At 41.3% G+C, this 8,344-nt stretch overlaps 1 protein-coding gene across 4 annotated transcripts in view; it reads left to right on the top strand.

Annotated features, from left to right (window-relative positions):
- Sgcd (sarcoglycan delta) overlaps positions 1 to 8,344 on the top strand; it is a 973,571-nt gene that overhangs the window by 327,813 nt on the left and 637,414 nt on the right. For 2 of the 4 annotated variants that reach the window (XM_031353948.1, XM_031353947.1), the window contains one exon: positions 5,718 to 5,791. The exons of the other annotated variants lie outside the window; for them this stretch is intronic. The gene's annotated coding sequence lies outside the window, so the exon portion shown is untranslated. The remainder of the gene's footprint in view (positions 1 to 5,717; positions 5,792 to 8,344) is intronic. 4 annotated transcript variants of the gene reach the window in all.

Here is an 8,344-nt window from a genome sequence, read left to right as displayed (position 1 = left end):
ACAAGGCCGAGGCCCTCTCCTCCTATTGCTGATCGAACCTGCAATCCTCTACTATACACATGCTGCCACTTTTAGTTTTAATTGTGTGTGTGTTTGTGTGTATGTGAGTGTATGCACATGTGTGCATTCACACACATTTGTATGAGTGTGCAGTTACCCTCATAGTTCCGAAGAGGTCGTTGGATTCTCTGGAACTGTAATCACAGGCACTTATGATCTAGATGCCCAAAACTGAACTGGGGTCTTCTGTAAGAATAATAACGAATCTTAACCTCTGAGTCAATTGTCTAGAAATTTTTAGATTTCTTGATATTATGAACAATTTTGTCAGCAATAGGTACATATCCTCACCTTGCCTCAGACTCAGAGAATTAAGAGCCAACCAGCCATGGCCAAACCTCTACGGCCCTCAGCTGAGGGTTTTCTCTTTTAAAGTTGCCTTTGGCGGGTATTTTAAAAGTGACTAACACAAGAACACCAAAGCTTGGGGAAGTAGGGGTAAGCTTGCCCACATTCATAGGTGAGAAACAAAAACTGTTGCCTGCTTATCATCCATTCAACAGATACAAGCATGTGCTTCACATACAGAACTGCAGAGTATTGCTTTGTGAACAGGAAACAAGACCCAACAGAACATGCTACAGACATCAGAGCTGGCATATGATGGTATAGGTGGAGTGGGTAACCTCTTTCTCTGCCCCAAATATCAGTTGTCAAGAGACCCTGGTTTCTTGTTTCATATCAATGATGCCAGTCATATCAAACTGCTCAACAATCCTTTCCTTTTTAAGTTTCAACATGGGAAAATTGTGGCTTGTTAATCAAAAGGAGCTGGTGCCTTCTGCAGAGATACCCTACAGGGGCATTCTTTAGTCACAGTTTAGGGATACTTAGATATGCCTTGCCAATTTTTACAATCCCTCCCTCCTAGCCCACTCCTCACACTTGAGGAAACACTATTTGTCTCCCACAAAAGGCTCCAGTCATCCTGACAGAAGTGGTTGCTGCTGTTTTTCTGTGAGCTACTCATTGCTGGTAAGTGGGAAAGATAGGATTTGCAGGTGTTTGAGCAGGAAAAAGTGGCACACAAATGCAAGCCCTAGGGGATTGGCTCTGAAGCTTTCTTTTTTTTAATTCTCATGAATATCCTTCCACCATATATTTGAAAGCCTTTGTACTGTTTGTGCAATTGGTACTTGGCCCACATTTGGGTTGGGAAGGATAACATGGCAGAAGATAGTTCAAGTTGTATGTGGTGCTGGGTCATATAGCTGGGAGTCAGGAGAACACCTTCCACAGCCTCATTGATTTAAGGATTTAAGGACATTAAGTTTTCTAAAGCTTGATTTCTTCATCAATGAAAGAGGACTCATTGCACACAGTTTATGTAATTCTTGGTTCTGTGTAGACAGTGATTATTTCTGGTGTGATTTTTTTTCCAGTAACCAACTGTCCCCCATTGTTTGAGATTGTAGGTTTATTTTGCCAATGTGAAATTTGCAATGCTAAACACCAGGAAAGGCCCATGTATATCAGATCTGTCTTCTACTCTTAGTTATGCATTAAATATAAGCAACTCCTTGCCAGAGTACAAGTTTCAGGCAGGCAGGGATAGTGTGGGCCTCGCTGTGTGCATAGTAGTGGTGTATGGGAACTACTTGGCTAAGTATTTAATGAAAACATCAATCACCAGGTCAATTTGAAATTAAATTAGGTTACGTGTCTAGTCCACAAGATGCCATGTTTTAAATGCTTAGGAAATGTGAGAAAATTTTGTTATGTCCTTTCTTTGAGTATCCTCTCATCTCTTATACTTTACTGTCAGGCTTTACAATATAAGCCTGCCATTAACATGTTTCCATTCTAAGTTGTACAGGGTAATTAATGAGATACAGCTTGGTGTGGTTAGATGACCATGCTGTCCTGTAGGGACTGAAGATTGAGGCACTTCAAAGAAGTTTATTCTAAATTGTTACTGCAGGTTTTCTTTGGGGTGCTTATTGTTTGTCTTCCTGCTTTGAAATGCCGGTGGCCTGTTCCTTTTTGTCCCATTCATCTTTTAATTTGGAACCAGATTTTTGTCAGTCATAGAGCTTTGACTTTAACTAACACTTTTGCTGAACCAAGCTTGTAAGCCTGGCAAGTACACTAGGGCAGCAACTGCATAGCTCTATAGCAGCTGAGCAGATATTTCATCTGTCTGTTAGCCATCCAAAAGCATGATTGGTCCTGAAATGACACATATCTTGTCTTTCACTGGACATGTGTTATTATGAAGACGAAAGAGCCCATCCTCATTCTTGAAATGCTGTCATTGCAGGAACCAAGGTGACTGTCTTGCATCCCAGCACTGAGGTAAATATAAAGGCAGTGTCTGTTCTGACATCGTGTTTTGGGAAATATGCAGCTCTTTGATCCCTACTAAACAGTTTGAAAAGAGTAAGGAAGGAGCTGGACAGATAGTTCAGCAGTTATAAACCCTTACTGCTCATGTAGAAGACACAATTTCAATTCCTAGATCCACAACAGGCAGCTCACAATAATTTGTAACTCTACATGTAAAGGATTTGATGCCCTCTTTTGTCTCTTTTGGCTTCCATAGGCATCTAAATCTACTTGCATGTATATGTGCACACACACACACACACACACACACACACACACACACATACACACTCATTATTTCATTAAAAATAAATATTTAAGAAGAATAGGGAAGCTACAACTTGAACTTGTGGCATGCCACTTAATAATCTTAATGATTTGTAGTTATTTGTTTAGACTTATTTTTTTGAGTTGGAATCTTATAAATGGCCTTTGACTTTGATCCTTTTTTTTTTCTCCACTACCAGTAATGAACTAACAGATATGAACCAATAAACACAGCCACCATTTTGATTTCTCGATATAAGGTTTGGCTGTGTAGCCCAGGCTGGTATAGAACTTGTGATTTTCCTTCTTCATCTTCCCAAGTACCAAATTTCCACTGTGGACCACCACACTGAGGACCTTATTTCCCTCTTTATCTTGTGAGGACTTGTCATTGTCTTCCACAAATGAGGATATACTAAGACCTTGGAAGCCAAATTAACATCCCCAGTTTACAACCAGAGAATTGAAATTTGATTCCAGAAGGGCTTGAGTCTAGAGAGCAAGTTTTTCATCTGTTTAATGAATCATATGCCAATTGCCTTTTCCCTGCCAATGTCTTTGCTTGAGAATAGTGATCAGGGTTGAGTCAAACAGATAAAGAGCTCATTCTCATGTTGCCTGCCATTTACTAGAGGATAGATCCAGTGCTCAGGGTTTTCTTTTGAAGGTATAATGAGCAATGCCATCCTTGACATATGCAGTGCTCAATGATTGCTACTATGCTTTCCTCTTCCCAAGTTACAGCATGGTGCATGGTTATACATGATTTCATGCTATAAAGGAAATGCACATGAAACTGAGGTAGCCCATGGAGGAGGTACTAGGCTGGAGGTTGGTAAACACTGTACTAAAGAAGAAAGAGACAGAAGTGGGAGAGGGGAGAAATCCAGGCAGAAGTAGTTGCTTGTGTAGAGCCCTGAGGCAAGAGCCAGCCCTTTATGTCAAGTAGTGAAAGGAATGTTGTTGCACAGAGCACATGGAATCATTTCCCCTCAATATTCATGATAGTTATTGTGACATAGGGCATTTGCTTATGTCTTTTGTCTTTCTCTTTTAGTCCCAGTGTATTTATGATCTCAGAGTTCTGCTCAGTTTTTAGACCCTGATTCTTTAATTTTTTTTTCCAAGACAGCTCATCCAGTCCAGTTTTCATCAAGTGAAAATTCCTTCTACAAATATGCTTACAGACTTACCCTAGATTACAAAGGAAGCTTCCAGAGTGTTCTATCTTTACTGATTTCAACCATAGATCAGGTTCTATGACTGTGGGTAGAATTTAAATTGAAAAAGATAGCTCTGCCTTTCCAGAAACATGATAATTGGGAATGAGTCATTATCTTTTAAAGGAACAAAAACCGAGGTTAGAAAACACAGATGCAGGTCTCCCCAGGGTCTGGTAGATGTGAGTTTCCTACCAATGTAGGTAGAAGAGGCTTTGGAATAAGAGGTTCCTGGGCCATTGAATAACAACAATAATCCAGGTAAATGAAATGTCTTCTAAGAAAAGTAATATTTCCCTTCTCACTATAGACATGGTTGTATATAGTGGCTTTGGGGTGCGAGGAGAAACATTGAAATGAAATTCACAGGACAAGTGAAATTTGCAATAAGTCAAAGGTTAATGAACATCTCTACAGAAAACTAGAGAGATAGGATATCTTGGAACAGTCATTACAGAAACATCTTTGAATTTAGTGCGCAGGTTATGTTAGCCCTAATAGAATGGTGAGCCAGAGAGAGACTAAGGAAATGGATTTCCTTAGGCTATTTCATGTGGTGGAGGAACTGAGATCACACAGTCTGTGAGAAGATAAGCTCGGGAGTGGCAGCTACAGAATGTAATCTTGAGAAAGCACCAGGCAAATAGGAGACAGACACCCTGCAAGATGCTCACCACCACAGGTCAGTGTCTTGGAGGAAGAAAGCATGAAGAGACTGCTAGAGATGGATCAAGACTGAAAACTAAAGCAACAGGGTAGTTAACAGGGAGGGTTCTCCTTAACTGGATCCAGGAATGGAAAATGGATGTTAGTATTGAGACCAAAACCAACAAACACACACACACACACAAAAAAAAAACAAAAAAAAACAAAAAAAAACAAAAACAAAAACAAAAGCAAAACCATCCAACCAACCAACCAAACACAAAATACTTCTAAACAAAATCTGCAGGTAATTAATCTTCTACCCAGGTCACGTTTTTGTATCCATATTTTGTTTACATATAATGTTGCAACTAGAGTGACGTCTTAGAGTGAAGTGCATGAGTACATGTAAAACTCACATTGTATTTATATTTTCTCTTTATATATATATAAAAAACATCTCAAATTTATAAAAATGAAAGGCAAAAGATGGGCCACACATAAAAGCTGTGTGACCCTCTCTCTTCGCAGCTACGGTGTACCTGTATCTACAGTATACCTGTATTTACAGCGTATCTGTTTCTACAGTGTACATGTATCTACAGCTTCCCTTTATTGCTTATTTTATGAGGCATGGGCACTCTAGAAACAAACATTTCTGTTGCTCTGAGATCCTGCATGAGACTCAGAAGATCTTTACAAAATCTGCTTGCTGTTAAACACCTAAAGACTCTACTCTCCTCATTCTCTGTCTAAAAGGGTTTTCACATATGTATACAGTGGTGCTTATTAGATAAAAAGTCAAACCTTTAGCATGATCTAAAGAACAGTATGGTTCAGCTTCTGGTTCTATCATCCTTTCCCTACCTATTTTCCCTTCCTGTCTCTCTTTCCCTTCTCTTACCCTTCCCTCCATTTCCTCCCTGTCTTCCTCACTTCAGTCATGCACGTTTCTGCTTTGAACCCTTTTCTCACCAGAAGGCTAAAACTCCATCTATGCTCATGTTTCACATATTTCTTCAAGCTCTGAATTGCCTTTAGGGTTGGTTGTTCCTCATCATTGAGAAGTTAAACTAGGTACCTCTCTACTGAAACTGCAGTGTGCTTACTCCAAAGTCAGTCAAGTATCTCATGCAGTTATAACAGACACGTAGATTCCCAATTTAAGAGAACATCTGAGATACTCTTTCCTATTTTCAGTGTTGATGTCTTCCCACCTATGAGCCCTAAGCATCCCAAACCAGAAGCATCTGCAGCCCAGCTACATGAAGGAGGTAGGTGACTGTCTTTGGGGCAAGTTTTGTTTTGTTGTTTTGTTTTGTGAGATGTTTATGAGCCCTGGGTTGTTGTTCAAAAATGCATGGCTAGATTCCTCAGGACTAAATTAGTTCAAGCATGGGGAGACATTTGACCTATCTGTTAAATAAATAAACCAGGGGTTGACAACTAGACCATGGAAACATTTGCCTGAAAACCAACAGGGTAGTTAAGGAAAGGTGACAGTTGAAAACACTAGACTGGGATATTTCATGCATTCACATTTCAGCATTTATATCTTGAAAGACCTCTGCTGCTCCTTTCACTAGAAAGGGTATGGCCTCCTTCATCTGCTTTGGATCACAAAAGGTAAAATGATGTACCTTCTCTCAGGTAATACATTTGCAAAAAGGCTTCCTTTGGCTCTGGTCATGATTTCTATACAACAGGGGAGAAATCCTCCAAACTGCTCTAAAAGCGAGAGGTCGATGTGTCAACCCTTCAAATCCTACTAAATGGTTCACTGTGAAGATAAGTGTCGTTGCTTGTCAGGCCATTTGAGAAAGCAAGGTGTTCCAGAAGGGGTTATATGTGGGAGATAGTAATGCATTGTGGAGCTTCTATACAGGGGAGTCCAGACAGGGCTGTCATATCCATCTCGCTTCCAAGATCAGCTTATATCTGCCAGTGGCAGGAGCACACTATGTGATGTAGCATCAAACTCATATATGCCAGCACTTGCAGTTTCCATGTGTAAGCACCCATCACACCGTTTCCTAGAGAATGACTGTACTGAAGTATCTAAAGCCCTGCTGTGCTGTCCCCAGAGGAGGAGGATGCAGCTCAAGCACTTTGCCATCTGACAGCCCCTTCTAAGGATGTCTGCTTGTTTTCTGCTAATAGTTTTGTATTCCCATTCCTAAGAATCAGCCCTCTAATTGTGTGAACTATAAGCCCCACAAGTTCCGGATCTTCCCCTGATTGTACTCTTCCAGCAGATGAATGCAAACAAAAAAGTACAGGTTTGAGCTCAAAATGTGCTAGATGACTAGCGCTTTATGTCTTGGGATGGGGGTTCTGTGCCAGGAAAGACTTCGTACCAAATAGAAATTCATTTGATACTTGTTGAATTAAGATCACTGGCTGTGAAAGCTGCCACCTTACCCATGGCTGGATTTGCCATTGGGTGGAGTTCTGGGTCCTTCTGCCCCTCCCACAAGGTGAGGCAGATGCATACCTTCATTTCCATTTAGATGACATTTTTTAATCTCTTATAGTGAGGCATCTACTATTAAGTCTTACATCAAATTATTTTAGGACTTTTAACATCCTCTACTGAATCTAATGCCATGCTGATGGAACCGGTTCCAGAGATGTACAAGCCTCTAATTTAGGAATGTACTTGCTGGAGGCCCATTCTGGTTTTTATAGTAGCCTATTAATAAAACATCATCAGATTTAGAATAATGTAAGGAAAGTAAAGCTTTGGGGGCATTTTTTTCATTGTTTCCATGACACATAAACTACAGTGTTCTATGTGTGTCTTTTTGAACTACTGTATTCAGACACTTCTGTTCTCCTTCTCAGCATTGCCTCACTGTGAGAGCTTTTGCGATTGTCATCAGTTGTGTATAGAGAAAAAGGCTGGCAGGTCTGGATACTGTTAGAAATTATATGCCGTTTGCCAGAAAGAAGCTAAAGGAGATTGTCCTGCAGAAAAATTTTTATTAGGAGAGATGATTTTATATTCAAGGAGTGTGGGCCTGTGTACCAGAGGCTTTCCACAGAACTTGCTGGCCCTGCCTGGTGTGAGAGTTCTGGCAAAGGGAAGTGAGCACGGGCAGGGAGGAGAAGTTGCTTCCACCACTTCTGCTGTTGCAGATGGCTTCACCTCCACCTCTGCTGCGCTTTCCAGGTCGCTCAGTTTACTCTACACCACCATGCCCTAAGTCGAGCTGGGCCAACCAGAGGCCAGCTAGCCAGTGAGGAGTACAGCACAGCTTCAGGCTGCATTTCGGGAGAGCAGACCACTTCCCAAGTGTTAAAACTCTTAGAACAAAAGGCTCAGATGACTGAATATTCTCACACACCTTTAATTCCCTGGATAGGATTTATATACAGTTTTGGGGGTGATTCGGGGTTCGACAGCAGGTACTTCTCATTGGTTTGGACTAAGAGCTTGGGGAAACCTTATTTGTATGTAGGAAGGCTTGGTGCTGCTAATATGTGACCAATATCACACACCTCTCCTGTGATGGCTGTGGGGGTTCTGGGGGCTGTAACTGAAACAGGAGCCAGGGGCTCAGGAGGCATGGTCAAACACCTTCTGTCCCATGCAGGCAGAAATTACTACCCACCCGGTCTCCGGGGTTCCAGACCTCTTGCTCAACCGGGACCAGGTTGCTTGCACAGCCTACTGCTCCCACAAAGGGGTATGTGTGTGTATGACATAATTGGTCTTGACCTGTGAGAGCCTAAGACAAAACAAAGTGTTACAACACAGGCAGCATGATGTTAGAACCCTGGGGTAAGGGGAGAGAGAGAGAGAGAGAGAAAGAGAGAGAGAGAGA

The sequence above is a fragment of the Mastomys coucha genome, unplaced genomic scaffold, assembly GCF_008632895.1.
Source record: "Mastomys coucha isolate ucsf_1 unplaced genomic scaffold, UCSF_Mcou_1 pScaffold5, whole genome shotgun sequence".
NCBI lineage: Eukaryota > Metazoa > Chordata > Mammalia > Rodentia > Muridae > Mastomys > Mastomys coucha.
This window is presented reverse-complemented; position numbering and strand designations above follow the sequence as displayed.